The 19,225-nt window shown below is 41.4% G+C and overlaps 1 long non-coding RNA gene across 2 annotated transcripts in view; it reads left to right on the forward strand.

Annotated features, from left to right (window-relative positions):
- Positions 1-19,225, forward strand: part of LOC128932047 (uncharacterized) — a 130,849-nt gene that overhangs the window by 40,475 nt on the left and 71,149 nt on the right. For both annotated transcript variants that reach the window (XR_008481316.2, XR_008481317.2), the window contains exons 2-3: positions 8,620-8,734; positions 9,865-9,997. This is a non-coding gene — a long non-coding RNA (uncharacterized LOC128932047). The remainder of the gene's footprint in view (positions 1-8,619; positions 8,735-9,864; positions 9,998-19,225) is intronic.

The raw sequence follows: 19,225 nt of genomic DNA on the forward strand, positions 1-19,225 counted from the left end.
TGCCCCTTTCCAGCCAATCTCTGCTTCCCACCGCTAGGCAGCCACTGTGCAGATTTCTGTCACTCTAAGTTAAATTCTTGTGCCTGTGCTTGAATTTCATATGATAACCATGGCTATATTGTCCTATTTCGCTTGGCTTTATTTGCACAACATAACGTTTTTGAGATGCATTTAGTGTTGTTGCTGGTGGCTGTAGATTTTTTTTTCATTGTTGTCTAGTATTGTGTTGTAGGAATACATGCAATTTCTCCATTCTCCTGTTGATGGACATTTGGGTGGCTTCCAGTCTGGGGCTATTAGATATAAACTGCCACGAACATTCCTGTGCGGTTGAGTCTGTGGACAGGCTGTGCTTCAGTTTTGACAGTCCAGGTGATGGTGGAACTTTCATCTCTTCAGCTCTAACTCCCAAAGACTTTCTAAAAATACCCTCATTTGCTGTCTCTCTTCAAATGGATGAGGGAAGAATAAAAGCTCTATAAGGAACAGAGGGAAAAGCTCTTGCTGGAGATGGACATGAGCGCATCAGCAAATCTCATTCGCTGTAGCTCCGCAAGCTTTCTTAAATGTATCTGTCTCTGTTTACCCAGCTCCCACTGGGGATGGGGCCATGTCCATTTTTTCCCTCCTCTCTGATCTGGTCTTCTCAATTGTGCACTTGTAAACCCATAGTTTATTCTCAACATGGGAGCCAGAGAAGTCTTTTCAACACCAACCCTCCCCCAACCCTCCATGTACCATCAAGGTTCCCCAAAGCTTCCTTCTGCCTTAGGAGAAACTTTAAATTCCCCATCCTGTACTCTAGGCCTGAGAGCATGTCGTTCTACCTACCTGCCCCACCTCCTATTCCCTTCCCACAAGCTCACAGTCTTTGCACTGGCTGTTCCCTCTGCCTGGAATGTGCTTCCCAAGAGAATCTGCATGACACTCCCTGTCAGGACTCCATTCTAATGGCACCTCTGTAGAGAGGCCTTCCCTGACCACTCACTCAGACATAGCATCCCCCTCCTCTGCGACACTAATCTGTTTTCTGTCTCTACATATGTGCCTATTCTGGACATTTTATATGAATAGAATTATACAATATGTAGCTTTTTGTGTTTGGCTTCTTTTATGCATCATATGGTTTTCAAAATTCACCCATGGTGTAGAAGAACTCAGTACTCAACTCCTTTTTATGGCTGAATAATATTCCATTGTATGGATATACCATAATTTATTTATCCATTCATCGATGGATAGGCACTGGGTTGTTTTCACTTCTTTGAGTATCATGAATATGCTGCTGTGAGTATTTGTGGACATGTTTTTGTTTCGTGTTTTCACTGCTCTTGGCTATTTACCTAGGTGTGAAATCACTCAGTCCCTCTATGTTTAGGTTTTTGAGGAACTTCCAAATTTCTTTCCCAAAACAGCTGCATGATTTTACATTCCCACCAGCAATGCACAAGTCTTCCAGTTTCTCCACATTCTTGCTGACATTTGTTATTCTCTGTCTCTTGGATTATAGCCATCCTAGTGGATGCTAAGTAGTATCTCATTGGGGTTTTGGTGTACATTTCTTTCATAACAAATGGTCTTGAGCATTTTCTCCTGTGTTTCTTGGCCACTTGTATATCTTTGGAGAAATGTCTAGTTAAGCCTTTTGCTCATTATAAAATTGGATTATGTGTCTTATTATTGTTGAGTTTTAAGAGTATTTGATATGATCTGAATACTCTTCCCTTATAGGATACATGATTAACAAATACTTTCTCCCATTCTATGAGCTGACTTTTCATTTTCTTGAAAGTATTCTTTAAAGCACAAAAGTCCTTTTTTTTTTTTTTTTTTTTTTTTTTTGAGACAGCCTCACTGTTGCCCAGGCTGGAGTGCTGGAGTGCAGGAGCATAATCTCAGCTCACTGCAACCTCTGCCTCCTGGGTTCAAGTGATCCTCCTGCTTCAGCCTCCTGAGTAGCTGGGATTACAGGTGCATGTGCCACCACACCCAACTAATTTTTGTAATTTTTAGCAGAGATGGGGTTCTGCCATGTTGGCCAGGCTGGTCTTGAACTCTTGACCTCAGGTGATCTGCCCACCTCAGCCTCCCAAAGCACTGAGATTACAGGTGTGAGCCACTGTGCCCGGCCAAAAGTCCTAAATTTGGATAAACTCTAATTTATCTATTTTTTTTCTTTTGTTGCTTGTGCTTTTGGTGTCATATCTAAGAAATTCCTGTCTAACTCAAGGTCACAAAGATTTCTACCTAACTTTCTTCAAGAGTTTTATAGTTTTAGCTCTTACATTTAGATCTTGCATCCATTTTGGCTTAATTTTTATACAGAGTGAGTTAGGGGTTTGACTCATTCTTATGGTAAGAATTTTTTTTTGACTAATTATCCTAGTACCATTTGTTAAAAAGATACTTTTCCCTCTCTGAAATTGTTTTGACACTTTTGTTAAAAATTAATGGATCATAAATGTAAGAGTTTATTTCTGATCTCTCAAATCTGTTCTTTTGGTCTGTTTGTCTCTATTTGTGACAGTCTCACACTGTTTTGATTACTGTAGCTTTGATATATATATATATATATATATATATATATATATATATATATATATATATTTTTATTTTTGAGACGGAGTTTTGCTCTTGTTACCCAGGCTGGAGTGCAATGGCGTGATCTTGGCTTACCGCAATCTCTGCCTCCTGGGTTCAAGCAATTCTTCCGCCTTAGCCTCCTGAGAAGCTGGGATTACAGGTGCGAGCCACCATGCCCAGCTAATTTTTTGTATTTTTAGTAGAGATGGAGTTTCACCATGTTGACCAGGATGGTCTCGATCTCTTGACCTCGTGATCCACCCGCCTCGGCCTCCCAAAGTGCTGGGATTACAGGCTTGAGCCACCGTGCCTGGCCTATATGTTTTAAAATTGGGAAGTTTCAGTTCTCTTACTGTGTTCTTCTTTTTCAAGATTACTTTAGTTATTAAAGGTTCCTTGTATTTATATGTAAAGCTTAGGATCAGTTTGACAATTTTTGCAGAAAAGCCTGCTAGGACTTAGATTGAGGTTGCAAATCTGTAGAACAATCAAAGAGTTTTGCCATCTTAGCAAATTAAATCTTGCAGTCCATGAACATGGACATTTTCCATTTGTTTAGGTTTTCTTTGAATCTTTTCAAGGCTGTTTTTTAATTTCAGTGTAAAAGCCTAAGTGTTTTTATTTTGTTACTATTTGAAATGGAATTGTTTTTTAAATCTCATTTTCTGGTTGTGCACTTCTAGTACACAGAAACACAATTAATTTTTGTATGTTGATTTTGTATCCTGCAACCTTGATGAACTTGTTCATTGACTTTAACAATTATTTTGTGAATATTTTTAGGATTTTGTATATACAGGATCCTGTCATCTGTGAATACAGGCAATTACTTCTACTTTAGAAAAATGGGTGTCTTTTATTATTTTTTCTTGCCTGATTGTCATGGCTAGACCTTCTAGTACAATGTTGAACAGAAATTATGAGAGGAGATATCCTTGTCTTTTTCCTGATCTTAGTCATAAAAAGTACAGTCTTACACCATTAACTATGATGTTAGCTGTGGATTTGTTTGTTTGTTTGTAGATGGCCTTTATCAGATTAAGAATGTTTCCTTCTTTCAATTTTTTTTTTTAGTTTTTTTTTCTTTTATTTTTTTGAGATGGAGTTTCGCTCTTGTTACTCAGGCTGGAGTGCAATGGTGCGATATTGGCTCACTGCAACCTCCGCCTCCTGTGTTCAAGCAATTCTCCTGCCTCAGCCTCCCGAGTAGCTGGGACTACAGGAGTGCACCACTATGCCCAGCTAATTTTTGTATTTTTAATAGAGACGGGGTTTCACCTTGTTGACCAGGATGGTCTCAATCTCTTGACCTCGTGATCCACCCACCTCAGACTCCCAAAGTGCTGGGATTAGAGGCGTGAGCCACCACACCAGGCGGTTTTTTTTTTTAAATCAAAAAATATGATTAGATTTTCTCAGTTGTTTTTTCTGCATCCTTTGAGACAATCATGTGGTTTTTGTCCTTTATTCTATTAATAGGGTGTATTATGTTGATTAATATTCATATGTTGAACAAATCTTGTATTCCTGGGATACATTTCACTATGTCATGGTGTATTAGTCTTCTTACAAGTTTCTAGATTTGCTTTGCCAGTATTTTGTTGAAGATTTTTATGTGTATTCATAAGGGATATTGATCTGTAGTTTTCTTTCTTGTCTGATGTCTTTGTCTAGTATTAGTATTAGGTTAATACTGATCTCAAAGAATGAGTTAGTAGGTTCTCCTTCATTTTCTTTATTTTGGAAGAGTCTGTGAAAAGTCGGTATTAATTCTTCTTTAAACATTGGATAGAATTCACCAGTTAAGCCATTCGGTCCTGGGCTTTGGTTTGTGGGAAGTGATTTGATTATTAATTGCTTTGTTAGAATTCTATTCAGATTTTCTATTTCTTTTTGAATTGGTTTGATAGTTTTTGTCTTCCTAGGAATTTCTCAAATTTCCTCTAGATTATCTAGTTTGTTGGATTACAATTATTGATAATATTCCATTGTAAACATTTTTTTTTTTTTTTTGAGACAGGGTCTTGCTCTATCACACAGGCTGGAATGCAGTGGTGCAAGCATGGCTCACTGCAGCCTTCCTTTCCCAGCCTCAAGCAATCCTCTCCCACCTCAGCCTCCATAGTAGCTGGGATTACACGCATGGGCCACCACACCTGGCTAGTTTTTTTTTTAAACGAAGTCTCACTCTGTAATCAGGGTAGATTGCAGTGGCACAATCTCAGCTCACTGCAACCTCCGCCTCCCAGGTTCAAGCGATTCTCCTGCCTCAGCCTGCCGAGTATAACCATGCCTGGCTAATTTTTTGTATTTTTAGTAGAGATGTGGTTTCACTGTGTTAGCTAGGATGATCTCGATCTCCTAACCTCATGACTTGTCCTCCCAAAATGTTGGGATTACAGGGGTGAGCCACTGCGCCTGGCCAATTTTTGTATTTTTTTTGTAGAGATGGGGTTTCTCCAAGTTGTCCAGGCTGGTCTTGAACTCCTGGACTCAAGCAATCTTCTCGCCTTGGCCTCCCAAAGTGTTGGGATTACAGGTGTGAATCACTGTGCCCGGCTTATAAGCCTTTCTCTTTCTGTAAGATTGACAGTAATGTTATTTCTTTCCTGATTTAATAATTTCAGTTCTTCTCTACTGTTTTCTTGTCAGTGTAGGTAAAGATTTGCCAGTTTTGCTGATCCTTACAAAAACCAACTTTTGCTTTTATTGATTTTCTCTATTAATTTTTATTTTCTATTTCATTTATTTCTGCTCTACTCTTTATTATTTCTTTCTTCTTCTTGCTTTGAGTTTAGTTTGCTCTTATTTTTCTAGTCTCTTAAGATGGAGGTTTAGGATATTGATTTGAAATCTTTCTTAGTTTATTAATATTGGCATTTACAGCTATAAATTTCCCTCTAAGCATTGCTTTAGCTGCATCCCATATGTTTGACATGTTGTGTTTTCATTTTCATTCATCTCAAAGTATTTTGTAATATGCTTGAAATTTCTTCCTTTTTGTTTTTTATTGATACATAGTACTTATATGCCTTTATGGAGTACCTGTGATATTTTGTTACATGCATAGGATCTGTAAAGATCAAGCCGAAGTATTTAGAATATCTATCACTTTGAGCATTGGTCAGTCAAAACTGTGTTAATATCCACATTTGTGAATTTTACAAGTTTTCTTCTGGTAATAATTTATAATTTTATTTTATTGTGGTTAGAGAATATACTTTATATATTTTCTGTCATTTTACATTTATTAAACCTTGTTTTATGGCCTACCATATGGTCTATCTTTGAGAATGTTTCTTGTGCACCTAAGAAGTTCTTTGCTTTTGTTGGGTGGAATGTTCTATAGATGTTAGTTCTGGTTGTTTATAGTATCGTTCAATACTATATTGAACTTTATCTATATTGAACTATATCTATTTTCTTGTTGACCTTCTGTCTAGTTATCCCGTCTGTTATCATAATGGGTTATTGAAGTATCCATTATTATTACATTTTTGTCTTCTTCCTTCTTCAATTCTGTTGAGTTTTGTTTCATGTATTTTGAGACTCTGTTGTTAGATTCATGTGTGTTTATACAGGTTAATTTCCTTAATCAGAAAATCTGACATCTGAAGCACCTCAAAATTCAAACCTTTTTGAGTGCCAGCATGACTCCACAAGGAACAAATTCCAGTCCTGACCTCACATGCTTTCTGATGGTTCAATATACCTGTATATAAACTTTGTTTCATGCATGAAATTATTATTATTATTTGAGACAGAGTCTTGCTCTGTTACCCAGGCTGGAGTGCAATGGCACAATCTCAGATCACTACAACCTCTGCCTCCTGGGTTCAAGCAATTCTCCTGCCTCAGCCTCCTGGGTAGCTGGGATTACAGGTGCGCACCACCATACCCAGCTAATTTTTGTATTTTTAGTAGAGATGGGGTTTCACCATGTTGGTCAGGCTGATCTTGAACTTCTGGCTTCATGTTCTGTTCACCTTGGCCTCCCAAAGTGCTGGGATTACAGGTGTGAGCCACTGTGCCCAGCCTCATGCATAAAATCATTAAAAACATTGTATAAAATTACCTTCAGACTATATATACAAAGTGCATATGAAACATAAATGAATTTCTTGTTCAGACTTGGGTCTCATCCCCAGAATATCTCATGTATGTGCAAATATTTCAAAATCTAAAATGCTTTTGGTCCCAAGCACTTTGGATATAGGATACAGCCTATAATTTTTGTGTAGATTGATCCTTTTATCATTATAAAATTTCCTTTTTCATTTCTCATAAAATATCTTTGTCTTACCATCTATTTTATCTGATCTTAGTATAGCTACTCCACCTCTCTTTTAGTTACTGTTTTCATGGCGTATTTGTTTCCATCTTTTTACTTTCAACTTATTTGTGTTTTTGAATCTGAAGTGTGTCTCTGTAAATAGCACATAGATGAATAATGTTTTAAAATCCATTCTGTCAGTATTTGCTTTTTGATTGGAGTGTTTAATCCATTTATATTTACTGTAATTACTAATAAAGTACAATGTCCATTTTGCATTTACTATTTGTTTTCTATATATATTGAATCTTTTGTATTCCTCTATGTGTCCATATTGTCTTCTTTTGTATTAGATAGGTATTTTCCTGTGTACCATTAAAAAATACTTTTCTTTTCTCCTTTACTATAGGTTTTTTGAAGTTAATTTCTTAGTGATTGCCCTGGGGATTGTAATTAACAACTTGTAATAATAAAGTTCAGATTTATACCTTTTTAATTTTAATAGCATATATAAGCTTTAAAAAATATAATTCTATTACCTCCCTCATAATTTGTGCTGTTTTTGCCATAAAGATTACATCTTTACATATTGTATACCTATCACTACAGTTTTTTTTTAAATTAAGAGATAGAGTCTCATTCTGTCACTCAGGCTAGAGTTCAGTGGCATGAACATAGCTCACTGCAGCTTTGAACTCCTAGACTCAAGTGATTCTCTGCCTCAGCCTCCTGAATAGCTAGGATGGCAAGTGTGTGCCATCATGCCTGGTTAATAAAAAATTTTTTGGTAGAGACAGGGTCTCACCACGTTGCCCAGGCTAGCCTCAAACTCCTGACATCAAGCAGTTCTCCTGCCTTAGCCTCCCAAAGTGCTAGGATTACAGGTATTAGCCAACACACCTGGCCTCCATACAATTTTAACACCATGCAAAGATTAGGGTTATGCTTCTATAAGCCAAGAAAGCACAAAAATCTAGGAGAGAAGTTTGGGACACACTCTTTCCTACCACTCTCAGATAAAGCATCCATGCCAGCCACCCTGATCTCTGACCTGCAGACACCTTGTTCTCAGACTTCCAGCTTCCAGAACTGTGAGATAATCATTTATTTTTATTTTATTTGTTTATTTTGAGACAGAGTCTCATTCTTTTCGCCCAGGCTGGAATGCAGTGGCGCAATCTCAGCTCACTGCAACTTCCGCCTCCAGGTTCAAGTGATTCTCCTGCCTCAGACTCTTGAGTAGCTGGGATTACAGGTGCCTGCCACCACGCCTGGCTAATTTTTGTACTTTTAGTAGAGATCGGGTTTTGTCCTGTTGGCTAGGCTGGTCTCCAGCTCCTGACATCAGGTGATCCACTCACCTCAGCCTTCCAAAGTGTTGGGATTACAGGCATGAGCCACTGTGCCCGGCTGAGGTGGTTTAAATTTACGCTGCTGAGTTTGTAGCACCTTGTTACGGCATCTCCAGCGAACTAACGCAGTTCAGATATGAGTACAAAATGGTTTAGCTTTTGTCTAGCTCCAGTGCAGTCACATAATGGCCCTGTCTGACGTTGGTGTTCTGTAAGACTGTTTATGTTCCACAAGAAAAACACCAGGTCCCAACCATGAGTGCCTGGTGAGCTCCCCAGTGCCAGGGGCTGCTTTTCTCTTTCTCACTACAAGGTCTTTATTCATCAGATAAATGTTCATTTTATGTTGTCTTTAAGGGCTTATACTAATTCTTTTCTTTCTGTTTTTTTTAAAATTTATTTTTATAACAGGATCTCACTCTATCGCCCAGGAGAGCAGTGGCACAATCATAGCTCACTGCAGCCTCAATCTCCCTGGCTCAAGCGAACTTCCTGCCTCAGCCTCCCAACATAGCTGGGACTACAGGTGAGTGTCATCACGCCCCACTAATTTTTTTATTTTTTATTTTTAGTAGAGATGAGGTCTGGTATGTTGTCCAGATTGGTCTCGAACTTCTGGTCTCAAGGATCTTCCTACCTTAGTCTCCCAAAGTGCTGGGATGACAGATCTGAGCCACCATGCCTGGCCTAATTCTTTTTTTAAACATTTAAATATTCAATCCAGCTGCCATTTATTTTGGAGTGGGGGATGGAGGGAGAAATGTGTGGCCTCAGGTAGAGGGTGTAAGGTTAGAAGTGATTATAACGGTGTTGGGGCTGAAGCTGCTGAGGTCTGCATGGACCTGGGTGGTTGACCTGGCAGGTGCTGTGGTCTGAATGTTTATGTTCCTCGCAACTTTGTATGTTGAAATCCTCAGCCTCAAGGTGATGGTATTAAGAAGTGGTGCCTCGGGCCAGGCGCGGTAACTTACGCCTGTAATCCCAGCACTTTGGGAGGCCGAGATGGGTGGATCACGAGGTCAAGAGATCAAGACCATCCTGGTCAACATGGTGAAACCCTGTCTCTACTAAAAATACAAAAAATTAGCTGGGCATGGTGGCGCGTGCCTGTAATCCCAGCTACTCAGGAGGCTGAGGCAGGAGAATTGCCTGAACCCAGGAGGTGGAGGTTGTGGTGAGCCGAGATTGCGCCATTGCACTCCAGCCTGGGTAACAAGAGGGAAACTCCGTTGGGAAAAAAAAAAAAAAAAAGAAGTGGGGCCTTTAGGAAGTGATTTGGTCGTGGAGCAGAGTTCTCATAAATGGAATTGGTGCTCTTACAAAAGAGGCCTGAGAGAAACCCCTCACCCCTTCCACCACAGGAAGATGCAGCAAGAAGGGTGGCACCTGTGAAGTACAAAGTGGGACCTCACCAGACAGCAAATATGCTGGTGCCTGATCTTGGCTTTCCAGCCTTCAGAACTATGAGAAATCACTTTTGGTTACAAGCCACCCAGTTTATGCTGTTTTGCTCTAGGAGCCCAAAAGGACCAAGACACAGCTACCGAGGCTGGCTTAGACCAATCGTTTTTAATTCCCCTTAAGTTGACTTGTACATAGAAATGACCTCAGAACAACCACTCAGAGCATGCTTTTCCTTGTTGCTTTTGATGGAAGGAACAGTGCCAGGCCACCCATTGAAGTTACCACGTGTCATGGCTGTGAGTGCCTTCACTACTTGGAGTAGGCTCATTAGCAGACAACCCTCCCAGAGCCCTACGTGCAACCGGCATCTATATGGTCTGTTCGGGTAAGTGCAGTTCAGGATCAATTATGGATGAGGCTCCACAGCAGATGAGTAAGTGGGCTGTTGTCTACTTTGAAAAATTAATGGGACCTGATTAATACAGGAGAACACTCCCTCTCTTCCTCAACCCAGAGAGGCTCGGATCTCTGCGGAAGCTTGGGGGTTGGCGTTGGGGGAGGAAGCAGCTCCTGTGTCTGTGGGTGTTAGGTTTGATTCATAGGATCATGCTTTGGAACTTTCTTCTCCTTTGACAGATGAGGCTGCTGAATTCCATCAGGGTGAATCAATTTGCTCAGACAGGTAGAAGGAAAGAGAACAGTCAATTATTATTTTTAAAATTTAAAAGCTTTTCTCATATGGAAATTAAAAACATTTATAGAAGTAGAGAGAGATTGATATCATGTAGCCATTCTCAAACTTTTTGATCTTAGGAATGTTTTATACTTTCAAAAAATTATTGAGGACCTCAAGGAGCTTTTGTTTATTTGGGCTGCACTGTTGATACTAGACATTGAAATTCGGACGCTTATAAATATTAACTCTTAAAAATAACAAGAATCCCATTACATGTTTAACACCAGATAACATTTTTGTTTTTGACACTTTATTTCTACTATAAGCTTTCAGATGACAATTATACATTCTCCTTTAGATTTTATTTCATTTTTATTGTAGTAAAATATATGTAACAGGAAATTTATCATTTTAACCTTTTTTTTTTTTTTGAGACAGTCTTGCTCTGTCGCCCAGGCTGGAGTGCAGTGGTGTAATCTCGGCTCACTGCAACCTCTGCCTCTGAGGTTAAAGTGATTCTTGTGTCTCAGCCTCCTGAATTGCTGGGACTACAAGCATGTACCACTATGCCTGGCTAATGTTTATATTTTTAGTAGAGATAGTGTTTTGCTATGTTGGCCAGGCTGCTCTTGAACTTCTGGCCTCGAGCAATCCACTCACCTCAGCCTCCCAAAGTGCTGGGATTACAGGTGTGCACCACTGCACCTGGCTCCGTCTTAACCATTTAAAATGTACAGTTCAATGGCATTGCGTACACTCGCATTGTGTGTAACCATCACTATTATCCATTTCCAGAATCTTTTCCTCATCTCACAGTGAAACTGTGTCCCCATGAGCAACTCTCCATCCGCCTCCCCCAGCCCCTTATGAGTGCTGTTCTACTTTCGGTCTCTCTGATTTTCACTACTCTGGGTATTTCATGTAAGTGGCATCATGTAATGTTTGTCCCTTTGTGAATGACTTATTTCACTTATCATAATGTCCTCAAGATTCATCCAGATGCTGTAGCCCGTGTCTGAATCGCCTTCCTTTTTGAGGCTGCATGTTCCCTTGTATGTATACACCACTGAGTGTCCATCTGCTCATCCATTGATGGAGACTGGGGTTTTTCCCACCTTTTGGCTACTGTGAATGCAAACACTGGTGTACAAAGATATATTTTTGAGACTCCACTTTCAGTTCTTTCGTGTGTTTACCCAGAAGTGGAATTGCTGAATCGCACGGTAATTCCAATGTTTTATATTTTGAGGAATCGTCACGCTGTGGTCCATCGTGACTGAACCATTTTATATTCTCACCAGCAGTGTGCCTGTGCTCTAATTTCTTCACCTTCATGTCAACACACGGATTCTGTTTTTATATAATAGCAATCCAAATGTTAAATACATTCTTAATTTAAAAAACCCCATATTTCCCAAATAAAAACATTTGTGAGAAAAGGACATTGTTTTACATTTTGTAAATCTTGAATGTTCGGCTGACTGAGCAGCTGGAGTCTCATATCTGCTTTTTCATTTAATCTTTGTGACATCACATGCCATGTGGCCTCTGGAAACTCCACAGTACCCTCATGGGAAAAGGAGAGAGAGAAAGGCAAATGACATGCTAGTATTATTAGGAAAATAGGGCTTTTTTTTGAGATAGAGTTTCATTCCGTCACCAACCCAGGCTGGAGTGCAGTGGCAGTGCGGTCTCAGCTCACTGCAACCTCTGCCTCCCTGGTTCAAGTGACTCTCATGCCTTAGCCTCCAAAGTGGCTGGGACTATATGCATCCGCCACCGTGCCTAGCTAATTTTTGTGTATTTTATAGAGATGGGGTTTCACCGTGTTGGCCAGGCTGGTGTTGAACTCCTGATCTCAAGAGATCCACTTGCCTTGGCCTCCTAAAGTGCTGAGATTACAGTCATGAGCCACCATGCCTGCCCAATATTATACTGTTTTCTAAACTTGACCTCAGACCATGAGCACACCTGCTGGGTTGGCCCTGTCTGTGTCTTTTTCCCACTGGGACTTTGGGAAAAGCTCTTGTTTCCCTCCCTGCCTTCATCTCTCACAAGTGGGGGCTCTTTTGGTAGCTTTTTGAGTAGCCCTCTAGCCAGGCCTCGCATAGGCTGCTGGACAGATAGCTGAACTGGATGCAGCTGTTTGAAGCAATTCTGGATATTGTGTTCTGAATCATGAGTGGAAACACTTCCACTCACTGTAGAATTAGTGGAGTTCACACAATACAGGATCCAAGGTCATCCAGTCCTGACCCTCTCCCCAGACTGAAACCCTCTGAAACGCTCTGCTCAAAGGGCATCTGACCTCTGCTTGTATACCTCCAGTGACAGGGAACTCACTACCTACCTCAGCAGACAGCCAGACCATAGATGGTGCTCTCTATGAACATGCCACCACCTTACATATCATTGTGGGAACAACCCAGATTCATGCTGTGGTGGGAAAAACTCAGACTGGGAGTTGAGATTCCTGGGTGTAAGATTGCGATCACTGTGGTTAAGCCCCATCCTTGGAGTGTTTCAATTTCTTCCCTGTGAAGAGCACTTATCTCTGGTTCCTTTTACCATTAATATTCTGATGCATTTTCTAATTTGGCCACCTAGTCTACAGGAGCAGCCTTGAAGGACTTGGAGAAACTGAGTCCCTTTAAGTGTGGCCCTCACCATCCTTCCTGGTGCACTGTCTCCAGCTATCCATCCAGAACCATCCCAGTCTGCTCCTGGCCTCTGCATGGAGCCTGACCCCAACACAGACCTCCCAAGAGGTTCTGGATTCACTGATGCTGCTCCAGCCCTGAGCAAAAACGCAGCTGCTTCGTTTACCACCCCCCAACATAAGCTGTCCTCGGACTTTACAGAGACTTTGAGATTGCACAATCCACAAGACTTTCAGTGCTTTTGCTCTGTATCTCAACTAACTCTCAAAGAGAGGGAACTTCTTACAAGAAGAAGGAGGAAAAATAAAGTGGAAAAACACCTTGATCAGCTAATTGAGGGAGAACTGGGGCTCAGGCTGCCTCTTAGTTTGGAGAGGGTGTGGAGGTGGCTAATCTGGCCCTGGCCTGAGAGAAATTCCAGGCTGGCAGGCTGGACCGCCTGTCTCCATAGCAACTGTTGTTATTGGTAACCGAATAACCATTTCCTAGAACAGCGGCTGGAGCTGCTGATGGTTTTCCCTTCTAGTTAGAAGTGAGAGGAGCCAGGCTTTTTGCTGATTGATCCTAAGTGCTGAGCTCTTTGCTCCCAAATTGGGATCTTCACTTGAAGCCAACCATTCTGTTTCACCTCTGACCTCTGCCAGCAGAGAGGGTGGGACAAACCGACTTCATGTCTGTTTTCCAGCTTCTTCTAAGAGGTTCAGAAAGGTGTTCAGGGGCATTTAGCTAGCGAGATCTAGAACTTGAACTTTGCCCTGTCTGATTCTGAAACCCGTGCTTGTGACTACAGGGCTGTTGTGACTCTGTCCCTTTCCTCTGAGATCTCATGAAAACCTGATTAGCCTTCTCATGACACCATGAGCTGCCTAGTTATTCGTGAGGACACGTAGCATCTTACAGTGATTCATGGTCTGCACAAGGCTTATTCTAGAAGCTGTCTTACTTGGTTATCCTGCAGTGGGGTCAGTGGGGCCTTAAAATGCTATAGCCCTAGAATTATTAGGGTCATGCTCATCCCGGTCATTGCCTCAAACTTCCTGCTCTCCCTTCTGCATGCTCTCTTCATCCTGAGGAGTGACATGCAGTGGAGCAGTCCTGGCCACTGGAGTGAATTTCAGACCACTCTCATGGAGGAGCTTAGGCTACTCCCATTTGTTACCAAGCCAAAGGAGCTTGCTGCCCAATGCACTAGAAGCCAGTGTGATGACTCTGAGTTTTTGAGAAATGAAAAGCTTTTTCTCTTTTCTTTTTTTCTTTTTTTTTTTCTTAGTTGGAGACTCACTCTGTTGCCAGGCTGGAACGCAGAGGTGCAATCTCAGCTCACTGCATCCTCCACCTCCTGGGTTCAACCAATTCTCCTGCCTCAGCTTCCTGAGTAGCTGGGACTACAGGTGTGTGCTGCCATGTCTGGATAATTTTTGCATTTTTAGTAGAGACAGGGTTTCACCATGTTGGCCAGGAGAGTCTTGATCTCATGATCCACCCACCTCGGCCTCCCAAAGTGCTGGGATTACAGGTGTGAGCCACCACGGCTGGCTGAGAAATGAAAAGCTTTTTAAGTTGACTATCAGGGAGACACGAGTCCAGCTCAAATCTGTCTTCCTGTGCTAGCATTCACAATTTCATTCACAAAGTTGGAAGGGGTGGATTCTGGGAAAGCGGGTGTTTGGTGGAAGGAAAGGGGAGGTCTGGAAAGTCCTCAGGCATGCACAGTTCTCTCTCCATGCCACCTCATGTGCAAATTTGTGGGGAGTGTTAGTGTGAATTGGGCAGTGTTTCATGTTTCCAGACCAGGCAAGGTGGCTCACAAGTGGCTCTATGATCTGGAGAAAGTCAGCAGGGAGGGTTGTGATTTGTAATTATAAAAAATTAACAAACTACATCCTCAATGTGTTTAACTCCTAGTCCCTTTGAAAAGGATCTTTGCGTATCTAATTGACATTTTAAGAGACATATTGGCTAGTTAGACATCAATTGACATCCTTATTAAATATCAATTAACACATATCCTAACGTGAGATTTAATTAGCGTGCTGTAGCTATTCTTTTAAAAGTCAATTAAATGCTTGGAATATTCTTACAAGCCAACTCCACTGATAGCAATTATGTATGATTTACTGTCATGAGTCATTTTTAGTGGGTCGCAGGGCAAGCTGATTCGAATATATACATCAGGTCTTTCAAGAAGAATTTAAAAATCAGTCATTAGATATCTAATGAATGCTCTTCTCTGCTGATTGTGAATAAAAGGCACGTTCGGCACTTGGACTGTGGTTCATTGCATTTTGATGTGTTTGTTGGGACTCCAGATCAAACAGAACAGACACCTGCCTCCAGGGAGAGTCGTGCTTCATTTGAAAAAAAAAATGTGGTAAAATAAACATAACATAAAATGTATCATCTTAACCTTTTAAAAATGTACAGTTCAGTAAAGTACATTTGCATTGTACAACCAGTCTCCAGAATTCTTTTTATCTTGCGAGACTGAAACTCTCATACCCATTAAATAATGATTTGCCTTCCTCTCTCCCTTCAGCCCTGGCAATCACCATTCTAATTTCCATCTCTAGGAGTTTTTGACTACTTTTGGTGCCTCATATATAATTAGACAGTTTTGTTTTTGGTGTGTGTGGCTTATTTTACTTAGCATAATGCCTTCAAGGTTCATCCATTTTGTAGCATGCATTAGAATTTCCCTCCTTCTAAAGGCTGAGTAATATTCCATTGTATGTCTAGACCATGTTTCGTTTATCCGCCATCTCTTAATGGACACTTGCACTGCTTCTACCTTTTGGTTATTTGGAATAATGCTGCTATGAACACGGGTGTACAAATATCTCTTGGAGACCCTGCTTTCCATTATTTTGGGTACACACCCAGAAGTGGGATTGTTGGGCCATAGAGTGTGGTCTGTTCTCATGCTGCTAATAAAGACATACCTGAAACTGGGTAATTTATAAAGGAAAGAGATTTAATGGACTCACAGTTCCACATGGCTAGGTAGGCCTCACAGTCATGGTGGAAGGCAAGGAGGAGCAAGTCACATCTTACATGGAGGGTGGCAGGCAAAGAGAGAACTTGTGCAGGACAACTCCTTTATACAACCATTACATCTCATGAGACTTACTCACTATCATGAGAACAGCACGGGAAAGACCCGTCCCCATGATTCAGTTACCTCCCACTGGGTCCCTCCCACAACACGTGGGAATCGTGGGAGCTACAATTCAAGATGAGATTTGAATGGGGACATAGAAAAACCATATCATAGAGTAATTCTGTTTTTAGTTTTTTTTGGTGGACATACTTCATTTTTATTCTTATTTATATATTTTATTGCATTTTAGGTTCTGGGGTACATGTAAAAAACATGCAGGATTGTTGCATAGGTACATACATGGTGACGTGGTTTGCTGCCTCCATCCCCCTGAACTATATCTGGCATTACTCCCCATGTTATCCCTCCCCAACTCCCTACCTCCACTGTCCCTTCCCTATCCCCCACCACAGACCTCAGTGTGTGATGTTCCCCTCCATGTGTCCATGTGTTCTCATTGTTCAACACCCACCTGTGAGTGAGAACATGCATTTCTTGGATGGACGGATAGAGAGATGAATTGATGGACAGATGGACGAATGGTGGTTGGATGAGTAAATGGATGAATGAATGAGTAAAGGAATGTATACATGGTGGATGGATGACTTCCAGCTCACATATTTTCAGCTATAAACTTCTCTGTGCAGTCAGGATATCCTTATATGTAGATTATCAGCAGAGAGCTGAGCTACGTGTGTGTTTCATTTCCAGTTCCTGTGGACAAGAATTATGACTTCTCTGGGAAATCACTGTAGTGAATTGATTAGCAGCTAATTACAAGAGGACATTTTTATGTTTTGACCCCAGAATTAACCACATGAACTTTGATGAAGAGGAAAATCAAGGACTGGGTGAATTCATTTAAATTTAGTTTAATATGTCCTTTCAGCATTTAAGCAGCTAATAAAAATGGATATCTTTCATGTGCAAATCTCCTCTGAAGGGTCCTCCGTGGATGTTCTAGGGTCACAGCTACTTCTCTTTGAAGTGTGGCCCAGAGATCTCTGCAGACAGGTTCATGAGCTTTGTTAAAATATAGATTCTGGGGTCCACCCCAGACCCATTGAATGGGAACTTCAGAAGGGGGGCCTAGGATGGGACCTTTCTGAAGTATTCTTGGGAGAGCTTAGGCCCCTAGGAAACCTTCTAGGACAGAAACTAACAGATGATGGAAGCGGCCAGCCAGCCACAGTGGCTCATGCCTGCAGTCCCAGCACTTTGGGAGGCCTAGGTAGGCGGATCACTTGAGGTCAGGAGTTTGATACCAACCTGGCCAACATGGTGAAACCCCATCTCTACTAAAAATACAAAAAAATTAGCTGGACATGGTGACACGTGCCTGTAATCCCAGCTACTTGGAAGGCAAAGACACAAGAATCGCTGGAGTTTGCAGTGAGCTGAGATTGTGCCACTGCCCTCCAGCCTGGGTGACTGAGGGAGACTCTGTCTCAAAAAACCCCAGAAAATTATTATATTTTAAAAAAAGAAAAAGCAGCTGAGGCCAGAGGGGCAGTGAACTATTCAAGGCCACACAGCAAAGCCATGGCACAGCTCAGACTAGAACCTTCTCTTTCGTCTACCAGACCAACAGCCTGTTCTTGATGATGGGTGAGAGTGAATGAAATTTAGGGTTAAAATAATCATGTTGCTTCCATCTTAAACTTACATTTTCCAGTCCCAATTTTCTACGAATAATGTCCATTAAATAATTAATGTTCCTGAAAATACTCTGGGCTCCCTCATGCCTTTTTATTCCTGGAACATCAAACCCTTTCAGATCATAATTAATTAAGACCCTTGATGTCCCCGAGAGGTAGCCAGACACCCACAGAAACTTGGTAATTGGTTCCGAATACCAAGAGACACAGTCTGCATTCTAGAATTTCCCTGATTTGAGAAGGGGATGGGACTGGAGAGAGACTAACGTGTCTCTGAGGGCTGCCATGCACCAGGCAATGTGCAAGTTGCTTCTCATACATTCTCACATCCCAGCCTCATGGCACTGGAGTTATGTGGAATTATCCCTATTTTACAAATAGAGGCAATGGAGGCTCAGACCATCGAAGGTCTCTTCAGCCTGGTGGCATTGAAGGAGGTGGCAAATCTGTGTTGTAGAACTCATCACACTCCCACAGATTCAGGTCAGGTGGTGGTGGTTCTACCCTGTTTTAAAATTTTTTTTTTGAGACTGAATCTCGCTCTGTTGGCAGGCTGGAGTGCAGTGGTGTGATCCTGGCTCACTGCAACCTCTGCCTCCCAGGTTCAAGTGATTCTCCCGCCTCAGCCTCCTGAGTAGCTGGGACTACAGGCACTCACCACCACACCCAGCTAATTTCTGTATTTGTTTTAGTAGAGACGGGGTTTTGCCATTTTGGCCAGGATGGTCTCGATCTCTTCACCTCATGATCCACCCACCTCAGCCTCCCAAAGTGCTGAGATTACAGAAGTGAGCCACTGCACCCTGCCCTGTTTTTTCGTTTTGTTTTCTTTAGAGATAGGGTCTTGCTCTGTAACCCAGGCTAGAGTTCAGTGTGGTCCAATCACGGCTCACAGCAGTCTTGACCGACACAGCAGTCTAATGCTTGGTCACAGCAGTCTAATGACCAGTGATGATGAGCATTTTTTCATATGTTTGTTGGCCTCATGTATGTCTTCTTTTGTTAAGTGTCTGTTCATATCCTTCGCCCACTTTTGAATGTTTTTTTTTTTTTTTCTTGTAAATCTGTTTTGGTTCTTTGTAAATTCTGGATATCAGCCCTTTGTCAGATGGGTAAACAGCAAACATTTTTTTCCCATTCTGTTGGTTGCCAATTCACTCTAATGACTGTTTCTTTTTCCGTGTAGAAGCTGTGGAGTTTGATTAGGTCCCATTTGTCTATTTTGGTTTTTGTTGCCAATGCTTTTGGTGTTTTGGTCATGAAGTCCTTGCCTATGCCTATGTCCTGAATGGTTTTGTCTTGATTTTCTTCTAGGGTTTTTATGGTGTTGGACTTATGTTAAAGTCTTTAATCCATCTGGAGTTAATTTTAGCGTAAGGTGTCAGGAAGGGGTCCAGTTTCTGCTTTATGCACATGGCTAGCTAGTTTTCCCAACACCATTTATTAAAGAGGGAATCCTTTCCCCATTGCTTGTTTTTGTCAGGTTTGTCAAAGATGTGTGTTGCCTCTGAGGCCTCTGTTC

This window comes from Callithrix jacchus, chromosome 5, assembly GCF_049354715.1.
Source record: "Callithrix jacchus isolate 240 chromosome 5, calJac240_pri, whole genome shotgun sequence".
Classification (NCBI taxonomy): Eukaryota; Metazoa; Chordata; class Mammalia; order Primates; family Cebidae; genus Callithrix; species Callithrix jacchus.